This window comes from Callospermophilus lateralis, chromosome X, assembly GCF_048772815.1.
Source record: "Callospermophilus lateralis isolate mCalLat2 chromosome X, mCalLat2.hap1, whole genome shotgun sequence".
In the NCBI taxonomy this organism is placed as follows: Eukaryota; Metazoa; Chordata; class Mammalia; order Rodentia; family Sciuridae; genus Callospermophilus; species Callospermophilus lateralis.
In genome coordinates, this window is record NC_135325.1 from 82,688,771 (window position 1) to 82,712,703 (window position 23,933).

General features: G+C 38.4%; 1 non-coding gene and 1 pseudogene across 1 annotated transcript; both read left to right on the plus strand.

The window, feature by feature from the left end:
- The first annotated feature begins 5,617 nt into the window (after nucleotides 1-5,617).
- LOC143639612 (U6 spliceosomal RNA) lies at nucleotides 5,618-5,724 on the plus strand. The gene has a single exon (XR_013154755.1). It is a non-coding gene; the product is annotated as a U6 spliceosomal RNA (small nuclear RNA).
- A 1,191-nt stretch (nucleotides 5,725-6,915) lies between these two features.
- LOC143638617 (syncoilin-like) lies at nucleotides 6,916-20,666 on the plus strand (annotated as a pseudogene).
- The last annotated feature ends 3,267 nt before the right edge of the window (nucleotides 20,667-23,933 follow it).

Genomic DNA, 23,933 nt, shown 5'->3' on the forward strand with positions numbered 1-23,933 from the left:
ATTTTGTTCTTTGAAAAGGTCAACAAAACAATGAGTCATTAACTGTATTGATGAATAAAAAAAAATAGGAAAACATGAGAAGATTCAAGTTAGTAATATCAGGACTGAAAGAGGAGACATTACTACCACACTTACAGAGAGAGAAAGGATTATAGGAGCATACTATTAATAATTATATAACAATGAATCCGATAGCCTAGATGAATTGGACAAATTCCTAGGAAGACAAACTACCAAAAGTGACACAAGAAGAAATAGAACTTTTGGATAGACCAGTAACAAGTAAAGAGATTGAATTAGTAATTTTTAAAATCCTACAAAGAAAATCCCAGGCCCAGAGGAAGGAATACTCCCCAAAGAATATGAGACTAGGAGCACTCTTATATCAAAATAGGACTAGACATAACAAAAGACTATAGCTTGATATCATTTATGAATATAGATACAAAAACTCCTCAAGAAATTACTAGCAAAATGAGTTACCAGCATGTAAAAAGAATATTCAGTGACCAAATGGAATTTATCTCAGGAAAGCAAGCTTGGTATAGCACATAAAAATCAGTCAATATAAAACCATATTAATAGAATAAAGGCCCAAAACTATTTCAGTAGATGCAGGAAAATATTCTGACTAAATCCAGCACCCTTGCATGATAAAAAAAAAAAAAAAAAAAAAAAAAAAAAAAAAAAAAAAAAAAAAAAACCTACAACACAACAGGAATACAAGGTGTCATGGTTTGGATATGAGATATCTCCTGAAAAGCTCATTTGGCAATGCAGGAATTTTCAGAAGTGAAATGAATGGATTATAAAAGTGAAATGAATTTTCAGAAGTGAAATGAATGGATTATAAAAGCTATAATCTAATTGGTGGATTAATACATTGTATGGATTAATAATTTGAGTGGATTACTGGGTGGTAACTGTAGGCAAGTGGGAATGGCTGGAAGAAGTAGGTCATTGGAGGTGTGCCTTTGGGGATTATATTTTGTCCCTGGCTCCTTGTGCGCTCTCTCTCTCTCTCTCTCTCTCTCTCTCTCTCTCTCTGTCTCTCTCTGTCTCTCTCTCTGCTTCCTGGCTGCCATGAACTGACAGGTTTCCTGCACCATGCCCTTTCACCTTGGTGTTCTGTCTCACCTCAAGTCCAGAGCAATGGAGTCATTGGAACATGGACTGAGACCTCTGAAACCATGAGCCAAAATAAACTTTTCCACCTCTATGTTGTTCTTGTCAGGTATTTTGGTCACAGTGATGGAAAGTGGACTAATAAACAAAAGAGCCTCCACAACTTGATGAAGGACATCTATGAAAAATAAGCAAGTTACATCATACTTCACAGTGTAATAAAGAAAAACTCCTCCCTAAGAACAAGAACATGACAAAGAAGTCTCTCACTGTTTCTACTCAACTCTGTATTGGATTATTCTAGCCAGGCAATTAGGCTTAAAAAATATAATTAAGTAAATAAATAAAGCATCCAGATAGGAAAGGAAAAATTAAAAGTGTTTCTATTTTTAAATAATAATCTTGCTAGGTGTAGTGGTACATAACTATAATCCCAACTACTTTGGAAGATGAGAAGGATCTCAACTTTAAGACTAGCCTGGGAGGGCTGGGGATGTGGCTCAAGCGGTAGTGCGCTCGCCTGGCATGCGTGCGGCCCAGGTTCGATCCTCAGCACCACATACAAACAAAGATGTTGTGTCCGCCGAGAACTAAAAAATAAATATTGAAATTCTTTCTCACTCTCTCTTTAAAAAAAAAAAAAAAAAAAAGACTAGCCTGGGAAATTTAGTAAGACTCTGCTTCAAAGATAAAAATAAAAAGGACTGGGAAGGTAACTTAATGGTAGAGAGCTCCTGGGTTCAATCCCCAGTACCACTAAAACAGAAAAAAAATCCCTGAAATCAAAAAAGTGATAGCTAAAACTTTAAAACTCATAAGAAAACATAGGCATATATATATCCTCTTGATGAGGTCAAATGTATCTTGTCTTTTTTCATATATGCATTTGTTTTCAACATGAAGAAAAAATGCTTAACCCAAGGTCATATATATAATTATATATGCTTAACTCAAGGTTAAGCATATATAATTAATTGCATACATTAAAAATAATAACAATGGATTCATAACATACATAGAAGTAAAATATACAATGATAGAGAAAAGATGGGAGGGAGAATGCACAATTACAAGGTTCTTCCTTTACCCATGAAGTCATATTTTATTTGATGGTAGAATGTGATAACCTAGGATATATATTACAAACTCCAGATTCATGGGTCAGAGATTTTGATGGGTAGGGAGCAGGTGTAAAACAGAGAGCTGGAAACCTCTTTCCAATGAAAATCATTTCACTTACAACAGAATATGGAGATCAAACATAAGAGAGCTCTCAAAAATAGTAAAGATTTTGATATGTGGTGTAATGAAAATATATATTTGTTCTGTGTCCCCAGTTCCTGGCACAGAACACCTAAAACCCTTGGAATTTCCTGAAATATGTTGCCTTTAATTTTTCATATGAGACAAATTTGACAATACCTGAATTTCCACTAATGAGTGACTCAATGTGGAGCCCCTAGATAACTTCAGAACAGGGACTGGTCACCAGAAAGACTAAACAGATGATTAGGGAGTTGGAACTTTAACCTTGCCCCCCACCAAAGAAGGAACAAGAGTTGGATATGTAGTTTAATCACTAGTGGCCAATGATGTAGTCAATCATTCCTCCATTAAAACCACAAAATGAATTCACTCAAGAGTTTCTGTGTTAGTAAACACATTTAAATAATGGATAGACAGGATACTCATAAATGGCATGGAAGTGCTGTGCCAAATATATCCCATACCTTACCCTGTGAGTGTCTCATTTAGCTGTTCCTGAGTTGTATCTGTTACTGGAGGTTGAGAGTCATCTGTGAGCATGTGATTTATTTCTCTTTTCTTGAGTGTAATTGTCTAAGATTAGGCAATTATGCCAGCACAGATACAGAATTATACAATGAGGCAGAGGTAGATAGTGTTTAGGGAAGGCTTATTACAAGGCAAGAGAAAGTGAGATAGAACCCAGTGAGAGGGGCAGGCAGATCCACTGGGGACCAAAATGCATGGAAATGATGAAGCTTTTCCCTTTTATTAGGATATGGGGTGGGAATGTGTATTGGCATGAAACCTTGGCCGTGTCTCTTTGGGCCTGGTGTTTTGCATAGTTGTTGTCTGTTTAGGAAAATTCATGTGTCTATGTTGTGTTAAAATTGTGAGCATGTACCTAAGTACTTAGTTTGTTTTGCTCTTTTTGGCCTAGTGCCACAAGCAGAAGGAAATATAATTGTGGAACTGATCCTTGGAGCAGCTTGTGGGTGCATGTGTCACCTTGGAAACAGGATGTGTGCCTATAAATCTACAGGAGATAGTGTTGGGCCTCTTTCTGGAATGTGGCAGAAGACTGGTACCTTTGGATCCATTTCTGATCATGGGATGTTTACAACTGCTCTCTTTTCGCATTCCCCCCTCCTTCCATTCCTGCTCATTTGTAGCTAACTACCTTGCTAACATATCTTTTGTGATAAGCTGGTTATAGTAAGTAAATTACTTTCATGAATTCTGAGTCATTCTAGCAAATTACTAAGCTTAAAGAGGGGGTGAGAGGAACCCTCAAATTTGTAATTGGCCAGGCAGAATTGTGGGTAGCCTGGGCACCCCATTTGCTTCTGGCATATGAAGTGGGGAAAGTCTTATGAGACTTAACCCTTAACCTGTATAGTCTTGTTTTAGTTAGCTTTTTCACAGCTGTGACCAAAAAGACCTGACAAGAACAATTAGAGGAGGAAAAGTTTGTTTGGGGACTCATGGTTTCAGAGGTCTCAGGGCTTGAGGTGAGGAAGAACATCATGGCAGAAGTGTGAGGCAAGGGAAAGGATGCCCGGAAGTAGAGAGCACTCTGCTCAGCAAGGACAAAATATCAACCCCAAAGTCAGGCCCTGAGGGACTGACTTCTGGCTACAACCTATCTGCCTACAATTACCACTCAGTTAATACCTATCAGGGGATTAACACGCTGATTAGGTTAAGGCCCTCATAACCCAAATGTTTCACCCCCAAACCTTGTTTCACCCCAAAATCTCACACATGAGCTTTTGGGGGACACCTAATACCTAAACCATAACAGATCTTTACTAATTCTGAGGCATTAATGTTGACATAGGCTTGCTGCCCTATGCATATTGAAGCTAATACTATGGCATCACTTTTTTTTTCAAAAATAAAAGGGTCTATCTACATTTTGGGAACAAATTTTTGCCAAATGCATGTCAGATAGAGCACTAATCTACAGGATATATAAAGAACTCAAAAATCTTAACACCAAACAAACAAACAACCCAATCAATAAATGGGCAAAGGAGCTGAACAGACAATTCTTAGAAGATATACAATCGATCAACAAATAAATGAAAAAAATGAACAACATCTCTAGTAATTAGACAAATGCAAATCAAGACTACTCTAAGATTTCATCTCATGCCTGTCAGAATGGCAGTTATCAAGAATACACACAATAGGGCTGGGGTTGTGACTCAGTGGTAGAGCACTCACCTAGCATGTGCGGGGCTCTGAGTTCGATCCTCAGCACCACATAAAAATAAAATAAAGGTATTGTGCCCAGCTACAAATAAAGCAAAATATTTTTTTAAAAGAATACAGACAACAATAAATGTTGGTGAGGATGTGGGGGAAAAGTTTTGCTCATACATTGCTGGTAAGACTGCAAATTGATGCAACCACTTAGGAAAGCAGTATGGAGATTCCTTAGAAAACTTGGAATGGAACCACCACTTGACCCAGCTATCCCACTCCTCGGTCTATACCCAAAGGACTTAAAAACAGCATACTGCAGTGACATAGCCACATCAATGTTCATAGCAGCACAATTCACAATAGCCAAACTGTGGAACCAACCTAGATGCCCTTCAATAGATGAATGGATAAAGAAACTGTTATGTATATATTATACACACACACACACACACACACACACACACATATATATATATATATACACACACAACTCTCTCTCTCTCTCTCACTCACACACACACACACACACACACACATGATAAATGGGTAAGAGGGCCAGGAGCTAAAAATGAGCTCGAATCTATCTCCTTGATCAGTTGTTAGTGGGAGAATTTATAAAAAGGGAGAGGGGAGAAGCCACTTGTTGACTGGATGTAAGAAGACAGCAGGTTTAGGGTTCTTTTACACAAGCATAGACGGTGGTCATGACTCTTCACAGATTGTATGTTTCATTTCAGGGAGTTCTGCACAGGGGATTTTGAGCTTGAGATGTTAAAAGGTCATTGGCTTCTTCTGCACATGTCCCTTCTTGAAAAGTCAATTCCAAACCATCCGTGAGTGGAGTCTGGAGGATTTTTCTGAAAGACCACTTAAAACTTTGTTATTTAAGGAATTTATGTCCTAGTGTGTACAGACCTTTGCTGATTTTAGTGTCATAATTAGAAAGAATTATAGGACATAAAATTGTTATCAGAGAATTAGACAATTGGTTGGTGTTGAAAAACAACTACACATTTAGTGTCAGAAGTAGTGCCCAATGCTCACTTTGGCAGCACATATACTAAAATTGGAACAATACAGAGAAGATTAGCATGGCCCCTGCACAAGGATGACATGCAAATTCATGAAGCATTCCATATTTTTAATCAGGTCCTCTCCTGAGAAAGTTTCCAAGTTCTCTCATTTTGACTACTGACAGCAATTCATTTGTCTATTTTAATAAATGTTGTTCAGACACCAAGAAAAAAAAAGTGCCTGAAAATATCACACATTGTGAAAGACAGTTGAGAGGACCTTGGTAAATTCATTAGAGATATAGACTAAACTATAGACCTGCTAATTGCCAGTGACAATCCAGAAGGGGAAAGCTGGGAAGACTCCTCCTGGGATCAGAAAAAAAATCTCATTAGGTAGAACAATGTATGCCTCAAGGCATAGTTGAAAACAACAGAACAATTAGCAGGCAATTAGTGGAGTTTAACAGTTGGGTGTGGTCAGGGAAAAGACTATCAAAGAAAGCCCTGCCAAAACTACCCTAATCCTAGGGTGACTGTGGGCATAGCCAAAGCTGTGCATCCCGAAGAGTAGCAAAGAACTTCACACTATGTGTGGACATAGATTTTACTAAAATAATCCAGTTATTCACTAAACAAATAAACATGGAAGTAACAATAACAAGACCCAGATGGGTAAGGCAGAACCAGTACCCAGAACTTCCATATTATTTAAAATGTTCAGTTTCCAACCAAAAAAAAATCAGTGATATTTGCAAAGAAATAGGGAAGTATGACCCATATACCAGGAAAAGCAAACAATAGATATTGCCTGACAAAGTGACCAGATGATAGATTTAACAAAAACTTTAAAGTACATATTATACATGTCAAGACATAAAATAGCAATTCTGTTTTAATTGAAACAAGCAGTTTGTTCTGAGCTAAATATGAGTGGCCATTGCCTGGGAATGTAGATTCAAGTTCCCTGAATGATGTGTTCCTAAATGAAAAGAGGTTACATGAATTTTTATAGCGAAAGAACAAAGAAAGTCATAAGTCAATGCATTAGTCAAATACTTGGTGGGGGTGTCACTGGATGGGGTCTGAAGAATTTCCCAAAGGGAAAAAGGAACCTTAACTCAGTGCTGGCAGGTTCTTGACTGATGCTGCAGAAAGGAATTTCAGAATGAGTCAAAAGAAGCACACATAAAGATTTATTCAGGAAAGCAATCAATAGAGCAGGACATGTACTCAAAGGGAGAGGGTGAGGGTGCTAGAGAGTGAGACATGCTTTGGGGGTCTCAGAGTTCCTTTAAAGGATACTTTGTAAATGGTGAGCATGAGAGGTATGTGTGGTGACATCAGCATAATGAGTTCCATTCTTTTGATCATGGAGCAGAGTGGGTCACAGTGACATGGTTTTTCTCAGAATCTTTAGGTTGACATTATTTAGTTAATACCACTTAGACTGTAACATATCATGAGATTTTTTTATCTCTCTCTCTCTGTGTCTCTCTCTCTCTCTCTGTTCCTTTTAATCAGTCTAAAATACATTCTGTAAGCTAACAAGGCATGTAGGCACCAATTATTCTGGACTTACAGTGCTCTAAAACTTATTAGAACTTTTAAGAATTAAACAGGCCTGAGGAGTGAAGAGAGTTCATGGAGTTTTTAGATTAAAAGCTATAGTCTCTCTTTTCTTCTCTGTCTTCTTTCTACCAATTTTTCTGCTGTCCTACATCAGGGCTACAGCAAAGCAGGGAAATCTTTGCTAAAGGTTTCAGATATTATAGCATTCTTAGCTTTGGGGTTGATGGAAGTTTGAGGTCTGCTAAACTTAATCTGAGAGGATTACTTATAGTCATGGGAATATTAGGTCAGATACAAAGGTTAAAAGTAAATGGCTATTTTTCTAAATGGCTTAGGATAGCCCAAGATAACTTTGACTCTCAATCTACAATGTTCCATCTCTCCAGAAACATGATGTTATATCCAGCCAGGGTCAAACATTCTGTAGGTACTTTAATAAACATATGGTTTCTTCAGGGAACTTCAGCTTCATAATATGTTCACAGAACAAAAGGAAACCTCGATGAAGAAGTAGAGGAGGAAGATGTTCAAATACAGAATATTAATAAAAGCAGAAAATCATAAAAACAGAAATTATGGAATTGAACAGTACGATGACTAAAATGAGAAATTCAATAGTAGTTCTGAACTGCCAAAAGAATTAGTGACTTGAAAGCTAGACTGATAGAGATCATGCAATCTGAACATCCAAGAACAAAAAGCTAAAGAAAAATGTACAGAAACTTGGAGAAATTTGGGACAATATTAAGAACAATATTTGATAAAAGAAATGACTACCAATGGTAAACTGAAACCAGAGTAAATAAATAAGTAAAGGTATCATGAATCACATATAGTACAGAGGGACCTGGTATTCAATGCAGTTAGTAGGGTGGCAGGGTAAGCACTGGAATAGCAGTGGACAAGCCAGCTATTGATAACATACCTGCTGAGCATGGGATTGTGCAACCATGGCCATCCAGAGCCCTAGCACAGTGAGGACAGTGCTGCCCAGGCCTAGGAAACAAGATCAGAGGACAATTCTCCAGGAGAACTTTGAATCTCTTAATGAGGCCAAGACCTTGAACCTGAAACTACTCAATCTTTGGAGGGGACCATGAACCTAGAAGACATTCTCTGCCTTGTTCCACTGGTGAATTTGAAGAGACATTATGTGGAAGAGACTGAGAAGCCAGAGGAAGCACTGTACATTGAAGAGACCAGGCAGCCAAAGGAGGTACTGTACATGAAAGGGCCTGTAGTACAGGGGAGATGCGGTATGGGAAGAAGACCATGAAACCAGATGAGGTACCATTTGTGGAGCAGTCTGTGGAGCCAGCAAAAAGCCTGAGCCCAGGGCAGATTGTTTGTGAGGGGGAGACTGTTGCAAGGGAGTAGAAATCTTATCCTAAGGAGAGCCACAGAGCAGTACTGAGCCCAAGCACAGAGGAGAACCTGAGCATGGAGGACCTGGAACTGGCAGAGGGCCATTTCTAGCAGTATGTGTGAGTATAATACAGCTGGAAGAGGAGAGAGATCAGCCCATCCATGCTGTTCCATGAACCAGCTCTGTAGGAGGTGCAGCAAGTACATCGGGACATTTTGGCCCCTACAAATGGTGCCCTGTCCAGAGAGAACTGGACAGTTTTGTCAGCTAAGAGAAGATCCTGCAGGTCAAGCAGGGGCTATTAAAAGTTACCAAGGAATGTGTGGCCTAATACTACCAGCAGTAGTGCCATCAGCAGTTTGTGGACTTCTGGGAAGCACTGACTGCATGTGCAGTCCAGTACTTGGGGGACCCAGCCCAGCTCCAGGATGCTTATCAGAAGCAGATGGAGAAGCTACAACAACTAGAAGCAGCTGCAAGTCAGAGGGACAGGTAATTTCTCCAGAAGAGACTGTGGTTTGAAAATCTTCCAGGCCCTGGAAGAAGTATATGGGCCTCAGCTGCTGTGGCTTCTGGAAAAGAAAGAAAAAAAAGTTCCATGAAAAACCAGGCCAAGATCCAGGAGATGAATGCTCTGAGATTCCTGCAAGCGGAGGCCAGGCAGCTCCACCTGCAAAACAGGAACCTTCAGGACTAGATCACACTTGTGAGACAAAAATGAGATGAAGAACTGGGTGCAGTGGCACTTACCTGTAATCCTAGCAACTTGGGAGGCTGAGGTGGGAGGCTCACAAGCTTGAAATTTGCCCTAAACAATTTAGTTGAGATCTTGTCTCAAAATTAAAATAAGTAAATAAATAGAGCTAGGGATGCAGCTCAGTGGTTAAGTGCCCCTGGGTTTAACTCCTGATGAGGGGGTGGGGGCACAGGCAGGACAGGGAACAGCTAGAGTAAATGGAAGAATGACAGAGGCAGTTAAGAAGTGGGCTTCAATCCCAGAAACAAAACAAAGAGATGGGGCAGCTAAGGATCAGTTTTGCTGAAGAGCTCTCAACTTATAAGGGTTGTTTAGAATGTATGTCTGACAGTCTGGCAACTTGGCAAGACCCTCTCTCACAAATAAAAATTAAAAGGCTGGGTTAGTAGATCAGTGATTGAGGGCTTGCCTAGTGTGCGTGAGTACCTGGGTTAGATCCCCAGGATGAAGAAAAGAAAGAGAGAAAGAGAGAGAGGGTGGGGGAAAGAAAGAAAGGAAGGGAAAGGGAAGGGAAAAGAAAAGGGAAATAAAGAGAGTAAGGAAGGTATGAAGGAGGAAAAAATATATTGTCAAATCTGTAATCCAGAAACAACAAAAAATCACTTCTTGGCAAAAGATCATTAAGTACCCTTTAGGCATACTTTTTCTCAAAAAGACAAGTGAATGCCAGAACTTGGCAAGCAATTCACCCTGTGAAAATTGCAAATACTGACTGACCTGTTTTAAAAGACTGTAGGATTGGCTGGAAGCAGAACAGTCAACTCTCAGCTGGATTCTATTTCTTAGGCTGCTGGTACTAATGTCAATGTACTGAAGAATGGAAAAATGCCTCCTATCTTCCAGCAGCAACCTTCATTTGCACATTTAGAAAATGATGAATGTATGGACTCATCTTGCATTATTATGAAGAATGTATTTTGCCTTATGATTCAAATCAAAAGCATTTTGGGGGACATAACTGGGGTCAAAATAGCAGTTGATTTTCCTTACACACCTTTAAAGTATGAATTCTTTTGCCCCATAAATATTGTTGTTATTGTTTCCAATACCAAGAATTGAACCCTGGGAGCTCTACCACAGAGCTACATCCCCAGCCCTTGTTATTTTAAGACAGGTGTTCACTAAGTTGCTGAGGCTGGCCTTGAATTAATGATCCTCCTGCCTTGGCCTCCTGAATAGCTGGGATTAGAATCACTGCACCAACTGTTAGATTTTAAATGAATCCTCATAAAGTTCTTTTTTTTTTCTTAAAGGCTATGCAAATTAATGTAGTACATGCTTAAAAATGTGTCGAGGCCAGGCATAGGCCTGTAATCCCAGCAACTCAGGAGGCTGAGGAAGGAGGATTACATGTTCAAGTCCAGCCTGGGCAACTTAAAGAGACCATGTCTCAAAAAATAAATAAATAAACAAAAAGTACTGGGCAGTAGCTGAGTGGTAAAGTGTCCCTGGTTCAACCCCTATTACCATAAAAAAAAAAGAGTGTCAAGATAAATTTCACTATACTCTAAAACAATTAGTTTTGGTGAAAAGGAACCAGTACAGGTTTGAACATAATGGTTTAAAATTATTCAGATTTTCCCAAAGATCTTAAGTATTTTGGGGTTAGAGTGATCTACTCAATCAAAACAGAAACTGAATGGCTAGAAATAACTGGGCATGTTATCTGGTTATGGCATGTGGTAATAAAAGCTTTCAAAACCTAATGTTTCTAACCTCTAAGTGCAGGCCTCAATGAAAAACATAATTAGAGATTCAACTTCTTTTTTAGAAGAGGCTCAGCACCTTTTATATTTTAAATTATGCCTTAAATTCTTTTCCCCACACCAACTCGGACGCTTGAAAGCCTGTAGAGTTCTCTAGGGATAGACTTCAAAAAGATGTCATTTTATCACAGACTTATATGTGCATCTCTGGTTCAATGTTTTATGTCTTGCACTTTCCATGTGAAGGAGTAAAGCTGTTTTCTATAGATCTGAGTCTATTATATTTAATTCTACTCTTGACAGTCAAAGATGATAGAAAATAACTGTCATCCGAGCAACTCTTCAAAAAGCCAGAGACAGGGGTTTGATGGACATTATATACTAAATAACCCCACCAACATGAAGTTATGTAGAAAAGCAATTTCTTCCGTTATAAGTACTTAAACAGTTAGTCATAGAGAGTGACAAACATGCTGGTGAAGCAGGTCACCTAAAATGCAGATGGTATCAAACTAGTGGTCAAGGACTAACTCCTTAAAAAAACACTTATAAAGGATTAATTTTAAAAATACATATAAATTATCAATTTACTCTTCTCAACTTGAAAGTTCACCAGTACTATACCTGTCAGGTAGAAATATATATCTTTACAACTTGGTGATTCCAAATTTAAAAACCAAAGTAGCATTTCACAGCAAGGAAATTAATATATGAAATACAGTAGGAAGCAAAAATACATAGGGAAAAGGAGGAACATACAGTTTTGACTTAACTGAAGAAACCAAGAAGAGACTATACAGGACAATGTACATCCTAGAAAGGCAGGTGTGAAGATTTTGGAGTAGGACTCTATATGACTTGAATCTCCCCTAATTCCTGAATGAAAATGACATCTCACAGTAAAACAACAACACCAAAAAAAAAAAAAAAAAAAAAAAAAAAAAAACCTAAGAACATATTCTTCTGTGTACTTTCCTCTCAAGATCAGGAACAAGACAAGTATGTCTAATCTCTCTAGTTTTTCTTTTTTATTTTTTTTAACTTGCATCAGTTTTTTTTAAAATTCTTTTTAGATATACATGACAGTAGAGTGTATTTTGACATATTGTACATATATGGAGTATAACTTATTCTAATTAGTAACCAATCTTGTGAGTGCACATGCTGTGGAGTTTCACTTGTCACGTATTCATATATGAACATAGAAAATAATCCCTCCACTTCTATTTAATATTGCACTAGAGGTTCTGCCACGGAAAGTTAGGCAAGAAAAAAGGCACCCAGGTCAGAAAGAAAAAAAGTAAAACTAACTCTGTCATATTTCAGGCTGCTACACCAAAATATCGTAAACTGGGCAGCTTATTAGCTACAGAAATTTATTTTTTATTTGTTTTGTTTTGTTTTGGTCCTGGGGATGAAACCCAGGGATGATTTACCCCTGAGCCACATCCCCAACACTTTTTATTTTTTACTTTGAGACAGGATCTTACTAAGTTGCTTAGGGCCTTGCTAAATTGCTGAGGCTGGCTTTGAACATGCGATCCCCCTGCCTTCATCTTCTGAGTCACTGGGATTACAGGTATGCACAACCACGCCTGGCTCTGACAGATTTTCTTTTCTTTTTTTTTATTGTTGCTTTTCCTGTGTGTGTGTGTGTGTGTGTGTGTGTGTGTTTGTGTTTGTTTGTTTGTTTTCGGTCATACCAGGGATTGAACTCAGGGCCTCATGCCCTCTTATCACTAAGATACATTCCCTATAGCCCTTTTTATAATTTTATTTTGAGACAGGATCTTACTAAATTGCCCAGGCTAGCCTTTTACTTGTGATCCTTCAGCTTCAGTCTCCCAAGCACTTGGGATTTCAGGTATGTGCCACCATGCCAAGTTCTAGAGGATGGGAAATTCAAGATAAATATGCTGGCAGATTTGGTGTTTCAATCTCTGGTTTATAAACAGCATCTTTTGTCCTCATGGCAGAAAGGGCAAACAGCTTCCTCAGACTTTACAAGAGGCCTAATTCTTTTTTTTTTTTTAATTGTTGATGAAATATTATTTTATTTATTTTTATTTTTATGTGGTGCTAAGAATTGAACCCAGTGCCTCACGCATGTTAGGCAAGTGCACTACCACTGAGCTACAACCCTAGCCCAAGAGGCCAAGTTTTTATAGTGCTCTGTCCTCATGACCTAGTCAGTTCCCAAATGTCCCACCTTTTAATTCTATGAGATTGGAGATTAAGTTCAAACTACAAGTTTTGAGGTGACACAAACTTTCATACCATAGCAATGTCTATTCAGGTGACATAATTTTATATAGAAAATTCTAAGGAATTCATGAAAAAATATTAAAATTAATAAATGTGGTCAGGAAGGTGGTAGGGTACATAACAATATAAAATCAATTGTATTTCTCTATATTTCCAATGAACAAGCTAAATAATAATGTGTTGGTAATGATAAGAAATGGAAACCCTTATACATCACTGGTGGGAATGTAAAATGGTAGTTCCTCAAAATATTCAACAGAGTTACCAAATGACCCAGCAATTCTACCCTTAGTTGAATATCCAAGAGAAAAAAATCTACATAAATATTTGTATATGACTGTTTATAGCAACATCATTCATAAAAGCCCAAATGTGAAAACAACCCAAAAAAATGTCCAGTAATTGATTAATGGATAAAATGTGGTACATCCAGATAATAGAATATTATTTGGCCATAAAAACTAGATACTTATATATGCTACAACATGGGTGGACCTTGCTAAACTTATGCTAAGTAAAATAAGCTAATCATAAAAGACCATATGTCACATGATTCAATTTATATGAAATGTAGAGAATAGCCAATTACATGGAGGCAGGAAGTAGATTGGTGGCTGGCTAGGATTGAGGAGGATTAGGGAAAGGGAATCATAAATAAAGGGTATGATATATTGGGGGTGATGAAAAAGTTCTAAAATTGACTTTGATATCATTACATGTATCTGTGAAGATATTAAAGCCACTGAATTGCATTCCAATGAATGAACTGAATATTATATGAACAATATTGTAATAAAGCTGTTTTTAAGCTGTGTGTAATGGTGCATATCTGTAATTCTAGTGACTCAGGGGGCTGCAGTAGGAGGATCTCAAGTTAAAATCCAGCCTCAGATGTTTAGCAAGACGCTGTCTCAAAACAAAAAATAAAATAAAAAAAAAGGTCTGGAGATATAGCTCAGTGGTTAAGTGCCCCTGAGTTCAATCTCCAGTGCAAAAAAAAAAGAAAAAAAAAGAAGCTGTTTAAAAAAATAAGAATGGAGCTAAGGGCTAAGCTCAGTGGTAGATTTGATCATAAATGAATATTGAATTTTATCAAGTTTTTTAATGTGTCTGTTGTGATTCTTATATTTTTCAATGAACAAGCTAAATGTGTTGGTGATGATAAGAAATGGAAACCCTAGCCAGCCACCAATCTACTTCCTGCCTCCATGGAATTGGTTATTCTCTACATTTCATGTAAATGGAATCATGTGACATATGGTCTTTTATGATTAGCTTATTTCACTTAAATTTAGCAAGGTCCACCATGTTGTAGCATATATAAGTATCTACTTTTTATGGCCAAATAATATTTTATTATCTGGATGCACCACATTTTATTCATTAACCAATATATTTCCACATGCATATGATCCTGGGTTTGATCCCCAGAACCATCCTTCCACCAAAAAAAAAAAAAAAGAAAGAAAGAAAGAAAGAAAGGAAGGAAGGGAAGGAGGGAGGGAAGAAGGAAGGAAGAAAGAAAGAGGGCTATTATTTTTATAGATCCCCCAACATTTAACATTTAAAGGGTAGTATGGGAGGGCTATGAATTCAACCCAGTGGCAGAACTCTTGCCTAGCATGCATAAGGCCCTGGGTTGAATCCCCAGCACCACACACACACAAAAATTTTTAATTAAAAATAAAGGATAGAGTGGTAATATGAGGAACAACTTCAAGCCAACAAACTTGATTACATAGATAAAATGGTCAAATTCCCTGAAAGACACAAATTACCAATCTCACTCAAAATATAAATGGAAAACATGAACATAACAGTGGTGTTTAGGGCTGGGGCTGTAGCTCAGTGGTAGAGTGCCTGCCTAGCACGTGTGAGGCACTGGATTCAATTCTCAACACCACATAAAAATAAATAAATAAAATAAAGATATTGTGTCCATAAAAAATAATTAAAAAGTGGTATTTAGAAAATTAAAACCCTCATTCATAAACTATCTAATTCCCATCACATAAACCACAGCCAATTCCAAATTGTAAATGTGTTATCACTGAATGTGGATTTAATAAGAGATGGTAACAATCAGATCTCATTGGCTGATCCATGCCAGCTCCAGCAACCACTCACTATATCTATAAAAGAAAACGAGTTATTAAAAAAAAAAAAAAACTTCTACGAAAACTTCAGGCTTAAATAAATATCTTCACTAGTGAATTATATCTAGTACTTAAGGTTAAAATAATACAAGTTTTAAACAAATTCTTTGAGAAAGTAGAGGAAGAGATCTTCTCTATACAGTAAGGCTGAATTATTCTGATATTAATATAAAAACATTAACAGAAAACTACAGACTTCATGAATACAGATTCAAAAATTATTATTTTTATTCATCATGTATGTTGTACTGGGGATTGAACTCAGAGCCTCATGTATGTGCTCTACCAATGAGCTATATCCCCAGTCTCTCAGAGGCAAAAATCCTTAACAAAATTTTGGGAAATGTAATTCAGCAATATATTAAAAGTATATAAATTTATTATGACCTAGTAAAGAATTACTCCAGGAATGCAAAATTGGTTGAGTGTTTGAAAGTCAATATAATTCAACATTAACATAATAAAGGAGAAAAATGTAAGTATCACAACAGATACCTTAAAAAACTTGATAAAAGTCAATACTCATTTATGATCAAATCTTTCAGGAGGCTGGGTTATAAAAGGTTTTATACACAGCATTGAAAAAAAACTCTCAGGAAATTATGAATAGAAAGGAATTTCCTTAACCTGAAAAAGGGCATCTATGAAAAACTGAAGCTGATATCATACTTAATAGTGAAAGACAGAATATTTTCTTTTTATGACTGAGAGCCATGCAAGAATGTCTACTCTCACTACTGCTATTCAAAAATGAAGCTCAGTGTGGTGGCACACACCTATAATTCCAGCTACTCAGGAGGTTGAGACAGGAGGATTGTAAGTTCGAGGCCAGCCTTGGCAACTTAGTGAGACCCTGTACCAGAATAAAATTTTAAAAAGGGGTGGGGATGTAGTTCAGAGTTAGACCACTTCCCTAGCATGCATGAGCCCCTATATTCAATCCATATCACTCCACCCCACATACAAAAAAAAAGATAAAAGAAAAACATACTGGAAATTCTAGTGAGTGTAATAAGACAAGGATAAAAAGTCATGTAGATGGGAATGGAAGATGTAACACTATTTGCAAGAGAATCATGAGCATGTACATATAATTCCCTATAGATCTATTAAAAACTTATTAGAACTACTAAGTGAATTTAACATTAGTTCAGGCTAAAGGGGCAATATACAAAAACCAACTCTTTTACATACTATAAATAAATTTGAAGATGAAAAACTTGAAATGCTTAAGCAAAGGCACCCAAAGCATGAAATAATGAGGATTAAATTTTATGAAATAAGTGAAAATGTGTATGCTGAAATATATAATACATAATTGAAAGTAATTATGGAAGGCCAAAATAAATGAAGAAGTATACCATATTCATGTATCAGAATACTCAATATTGCCAAATTGGCAATTTTCCCCAGACTGATCTGTATATATTAGAGTAATTCCAATTAAGATCCTAGCAGGCTTGTGTGTGTGTATGTGTGTGTGAACATGTGTAAATCTACAATCTGGTTATAAAATTTATAAGGGCATGCACATATTGTGTGTCTGCCATTCCTGCTGCCCAATTTGCTTATGGTATTTCTGATGCCCCATGAGCACAGAATTCCAGTGATCCTGTGATGCATGAGAGTTCAGCAAGAATCAAATCAAATAAAAGGTAAGCAGGCTACATCTATGACAAAGGATCAGGGTTTGGGTGCTGAAAGCCAAGATACACCATCCTTTTGTACCCATTTAGAACTTAAATCAAACAAAATTACATTCTAAGAAACAGGAACAACCACGATACCCAATGATGTCTTTTCTTCACATGTTTTTCCTTTCTATTCACTAAACACCTATATTGAAAATGATGACAAATAAAGGAAATATGGAGAAATCCATAAGTCTTTTCCTTTCATTTCTTCTTTACTCATGAGCAAGAGGAAAGTGGAGAGTGTTTGCAGAATGTGTTCATGTGCACACATCAAGAAGTGAAATAAAAACTGCTAGTTGGTTTGGGCAGTGATTCCACTGTTCTGATAAGAAGTAAATACACCAGTATTTACAGTGGTGATACTCAACTATAATTCCAGCTACTCTTGCAGGCTGAGGTAGGAGGTTTGCAAGTTCAAGGCCAGCCTGAGCACCTCAGTAAGACCCTGTCTCCAAATAAAATCTAAAAATGAACTAGGTGTGTAGTTAAGTAGTAGAGTACTTGCCTAGCATATGCTAAATCCTGGGTTTGATCACCAGTACCACCAAAAAAAAAAAAAAAAGAAGAAGAAGAAAAAAAGAAAAGAAATATATATGCAATCTACAAAATATGACATGTGTTATTCTGGTGATTCTCAATGCAAGTCAAAGGCTCTTATCTTTGTGTATGAGTGTGTATGTGTGAGTTTTAGTCAGTTTTTTTTTTTTTTTGGCCACTATGACTAAAAGGCCTGACCAGCACAATTGTAGGGGGGAAGAGTTTATTTGAGGGCTCACGGTTTCAGAGGTCTTAGTCCATAGAAGGCCTGCTCCATTCCTTGGGGCTCAAAGTGAGACTGAACATCATGGCAGAAGACTGTGGTGGAGAGAAGCAATGCACATGATAATCAGGAAGCAGAGAGATAGAAAAACTCCACTCTCCAGATACAAAATATATACCCTAAAGCCATGCCCTCAATTTTCATCTCCTGCAGCCACACCCTACAATTTAGTTATCACTAAGTTAACTCCTATCAGGAGAGGGAATTTACTCACTGATTGGGTTAAGACTCTTACAACCCAATCATTTCTCCTCTGATCTTTCTTGCATTGTCTCACACAGGAGCTTTTTGGAGACACCTCACATTCAAACCATAACAGTGTGTGTATGTGTTTCTGGAGATTAAATGAACCTATAGTCTCACACATGCTAGGCAAGTGCTCTACTACTGGGCTACACCCTCAGCCCCTATAAATGCATTTAAAACTGTCTTTTATACAATAGTATATTGGGCTGTATAATTCATGCTGATAAGTTAAAATTTTTTGACTTTATTTACAATGTCATTATATGATAGGTAAAAACATAATGTTAAGGTTGAGATCAATAGTCATGCTGGGGGCTGGGGATGTGGCTCAAGTGGTAGCGCACTCTCCTGGTGTGCGTGCGGCCCAGGTTCGATCCTCAGTACCACATACAAACAAAGATGTTGTGTCCGCCGAAAACTAGAAAATAAATATTGAAAGATTCTCTCTCTCTCTCTCTCTCTCTCTCTCTCTCTCTCTCTCTCTCTCTGTCCCACTCTCTCTTTAAAAAAAAAAATAGTCATGCTGGGCACAGTGGTGCACACCTGTAATCCCAATGTTTTGGGAAGCTGAGACAGAAGGATCGCGAGTTCAAAGCCAGCCTCAGCAATGGCAAGGCCCTAAGCAACTCAGTGAGACCCCCTTTAAATAAAATACAAAATAGGACTGGGGATGTGGCTCAGTGGTTGAGTGCCCCTGAGTTCAATCACTGGTACCAAAAAAAAGAAATCAATAGTCATCAATTACAATGAGGGCAGATAGCCTTGATATATTGTGATGAAACAGCGTTTTACCTCATTAATCTACTTCTCAAAATCCATAACTCCAGTCTAACCATGATAAAATAAATACCAGAAAAATTCCAATACAAGGACAGTCTACAAAATATCTGAGTAGTACTCCAAATATTCAAGGTCACCCCAAACAAAATCTGAGAAACTGTCACAGCCAAAAGAAGCCTGTGGAGACAGCAAATAAAAGAATTATGGTATTCTAGATTGGATTCGGGAAGGAAAAAGTACATTTGTAAAGCAGAGAAAATTTAAATAAAGTATGCAGTTTAGTTATTGTTAATATATCGATATTGGTCCATGAATTATAGAAAAATGCACCAAAATATTGTAAGATGCTAATAATAGGCCAAATGGGCTATAAATTAAAATTCATAAATTATAAAATTTACAAATTTACAATAATTCTTAAAAAAAGAAGGCTCTTTTAAAAGGAAATATAAATGCATATCAAAAAACAGACCAGAGGAAAAAAGTACCTTTAATGAATTTCCCCCATATTTTTCGAACAAGGGGACTTTCCTTGTCATTTTAAATTGGCCCCCACAAATTAGGTAGCCAGTCCTGCCTCTGTCCCAGTGTTTTCTTCTCAGGTCTCAGGCTGGGGTAGTTCTGGGTGTTTGTGAGAGTCCGTGAGGTGATGAGTAAACTGTTAATTGGAGCCCAGCCAGGCAGGCCAGCATAGGGTAAGTTCTATGCTCTGAACTTATCTGGATTCCAGGACAGGCAGAAGCAGCAGCTACAGTCTGGAGGAGGTCCCCACACAGGCCAAATAATGTTTCTAAGAGAAGCCTCTCCTCAGCATTGTGGACAGGGTGGAGTCCATAGAACCCTAGAGCTGGAAGGGACCTCACTCATGATTTTAGTACAGTCCTACCTATCTTTTAGGGATGAAAAAGTCATAAAATGAGGCAAGAAGAAGGTTAGAAGATTCCCAAGTGTCCAGAGCCACAGTGGATGAATGACAGCAGGAGTCCCACCCAGCACCCAGCTGCTACTGTCTGCCTTCAGCCCAGGTCTGGACCTGTCTTCTCTGTCCCTGTGTGTTTCTAGCAGACTCAGCTGCTAGCCCACCTTTTCTCAGGGCCCCTTCCTTGCTTCTCTGAGCACATACATGTGTGGGCTCAGGGGGTGCTTGTGAGTGCACTGGTGTCTCTAGGCCCCTGTTAGGATGAGGCCAGAAGCAGAAAAGAGAAGGCTCTTGTCATTGCATTTTCCTACCTGGAGATTTCCCCTGGGGCAGAGCTGGGGGAGGAAAGCAGGAGAGCCACAGGCTGGACAGGGCCTGCTGCAGTCAACAGCTGCAAGTCTGAGAGCAAGGACTGCCATTAGTGCCATTAGGAAAGAATGCAGAGGAGGCAGCAGCAGGGGGCACCTTGAGCTGGGGAGGGCAGAGCTTCTCACAGGCCCTGCCAAGTGAAATGATAGGGACTCAGAGGGAGGGAGTCTCTGTTCCTGCCACAGAAGTGCAGCCCCACCAGGAATGGGAATCCCTGGGCCAGAAACTCATGAACCAGAAACCTGCCCTGGGCTTCCTCAGATTCCCCAGAGGAGGGCACAGCCCTGGAGACTGTTGTCATGGCAGCAGCTGGCCAGGCTGACTGCCTTCCTCCTTTCTGCATGGCTGCTCTGTCTGCCTTCAGATACTTCCAGCTCCTGCTTCCTGAAAATATCTGTGCTGCCCATCCTGGCTGTACATAAATGTGACTGGAACCAATGCTCTGTTTTACAGAGTGGTTAAAAGCACAACCTCTCATGTCACACTGTAGTAGTTCTGGGGATGGAACCCAGGGCTTCATGCATGCTAGGCAAGTGCTCTATCACTTGGGCTATACTCCCAGGCCCTGCTTAGGTTTTATTTTTATTTTTATTCTTCCATACTGAGGATTGAACCCAGGGCCTCTCGTGTGCTAGGCAAGTACTCTATCAATGAGCTACGCCCCCAGTCCTTTTTAAAATTTTGTTTTGAGACAGGGTCTCAATAAGTTGTCCAGGCTGGAGTCAAACTTTTCAGTCTTCCTGGAATTACAGGAATGCACCATTGCATTGGCTCCTGCCCAGGTCGTTTTTAAAAAAATCATTGGTGCACTATACTTAACAAAAGTGGGATCCATTATGCCATATTCATACATGTACATAACACAATTTAATCATTCTCATTCCCCAGTACTTTCCCTTTTCTTTCTCTCCTGATCTGCTTGCTCTACTCTATTGATTTCTCTTCTATTATTATTATTCTAATTGCTGCATTAATGTGGAGTTCATTGTAGTATATTTGTACATACACACAGCATAATTTGGAAGATTTTATTACTCAGTACTCCCCTATTCCTGCCTAGGTTTTATTTATTTATTCATTTATTTTCTATTGGTACTGGGGATTGAATCCATGGGTATTCACTCACTGAACTAAATCCCGAGCCCCTTTTAAATTTTATTTTGAGACAGGGTCTTGCTAAATTGTCCAGACTGGTCTTGAAATTGTGATTCACCTACCTCAGCTTGTGGATTTGCTGGGATTACAGGCTTGTGCCACCAGGCCAGGCAACCTGCCTTGGGTTTTAAATCCCATCTCTGCTACTACATTTCCATGGGAACAATTTGTAACCTCCCAGAGTTTACTGATTTTTTTTTTGTTTGTTTGTTTTGTTTTTGAGAAAAAGAAATAGAAGTTTTATTGCTTTGTTAGCAAAGGAGAAACAGAGGGGACTCCTGTCCCAAAGGCTGTGATTCTCTCTTATATTTTAAATGGGTTCCTTAGGCTTAAACCTTTGCTAATGATAGTGAACCAAGCAACATACCCTCCTAGTACCCCAAGTCGTCAGTATCAAATCAAATTCATCAGAAGGATTGTTTTTCAGCCCTCTGCTTGCACCCAAACTCTACAGTGGTGGATCTTTCCTTTATTACAAATGATTGTCACTTCAGCAGAACCACCTTCACCTTATTCCTTTTTTGACAGTCCTTTCTCTCAAGGGGACCTCAAATCAGCTACTGCTGGGCAGAGACTTAGAGCCTATATGGAGAGTCTATCTTCATTCCTCTTTTCTTCCTTCTACTTCCTCACAATTTTCTTATATACCTCATCCCCATATTTACCAAATTATCATCAAGGGATAATTTAAGATGGTTTGAAGGTTTTCATGGACAATTTTGTCTTCTATCAGGAGCACCAGAAAAAAAGTTATCCCACCTTGAGAAGTCTCACTGAGATGACAGGAGGTGAACAAGCCAGAAAGGACAAATTCAGGGCTGCCACACACATTATGAAAAAGGATTTTTTAAAAAAAATTTGGAGTCAGAATTCTGTTGAGATTTTCCCTAGATATTTCCTGAGCTTGCTGACTTTATTATTCTGTTTAGTACTAATGGTATACCTTAAATTACTACTTTGTAGCTAATATACTGAATGAGAGTCTGGATTCAAACAATGAGGTAGTGAATCTAACAAGATAACATTTAGCCCAAAAAAACAGAAGCTTCTGTACTTGGATTAAGATTAAAATGGTTTACAAAAAAGCATTAGTAGCTGGATACATGAAACACATTGAGGAGTTATCAACTGACTGCAACTTAAACTAGATTCAACTTTGTGATGGCATTCCCAAAATCTACTACAAATTTAGGATTCATCTGTATATGTATGGTACCTATTCAAGAATGATATGGGTGATAAAAATCACTGAATTCTACATTAGGCAGAATATGTTTTGTTGTTTTGGTACCAGGGATTGAACCCAGGATGGCTTAACCACTGAGCCACATCCCCACCCCTTTTTATTTTTTTATTTCGAGACAGGGTCTTGCTATTTTGCTTAGAGCCTCACTAAGTTGCTGAGGCTGGCTTTGAACTTGCATTCCTCCTGCCTCAGCCTTCCAAGTCACTAGGATAGTCCTATGATGCGCCACCATGCCCAGTTTAGGCAGAATATGTGGTATTTTCCAAGACATTTACAGGTTCAGGAACATGTAGAATGGTGAGTGAGCTTGAAAATTGTCATATCTGAAATAGCCTAAGTAACTGGAGAAAAATGTCTTGGTAGGAGCATATATATTAAGAATTACTTGAGGGGGCTGGAGTTGTAGCTCAGTGGTAGAACACTTGCCTAGCACTGGGTTTGATCCTCAGCACCACATAAAAATAAATAAAATAAAGGTATTGTATCCACTTTAAAAAAAGGAATTACATGAGGTAGCATATGGAAAATAGCTCTAGGGCTGGGGATATAGCTCAGTGGTATATTGCATACCTAGAATGCATGAAGTCATGGGTTTAATCTCCAGTACTGAAAAAATAAAAACTTCATTACTATTGTTACCAAACCCAAGTAAATCTTGCTGGATATGGTGGAGCACACATGTATTCCCAGCTACTTGGGAGGCAGGAGGATCACAAATTCAAGGCCAGCCTCAGCAAGTTAAAGAGACCCTGTCTCAAAATGAAAAAAATGAAAAAAAAAAAAGAAAAAGGCTGGGGATGTAGCTCAGTAGTAGAACTCCCCTGGGTTCAACCCACAGTACTATTAAAACAAAACAAAACACAAACCTTAACTCAGTCTAGGTTTCAAGCTCCTTCTACTAGGCAGCAGGAAGGGAAGGAGGGCTTATGTGGAGAGAGGACTGATGACTGGAGTCTTTTGTGGCATCACTCAGGTGATCTGAAATAGGACATTATGAAAACTGGTGGTTGGTATGTAAGTCCAGGGTCATAATGCCTCATGAGCCTTGAAAATATTTCAGTTATCTTTGTCTTGTCATCCTCTATTTGACAAGGAAAAAGAAGATTTGGGGGGTTTTGATGCACCAATTTGCACTGCCAGTTCTGGACTAATATGTCTATGTGCAGAATTAGGCAGAAATCTGACTCAAAGGTTAGGGTAGCAAAGGAGACAGATGCAATATGAAGGCAAAGATGCCAATCTTTTTCATCCTATTTTAGTCACCCACTGGACACCTGCAGGTCCAAGT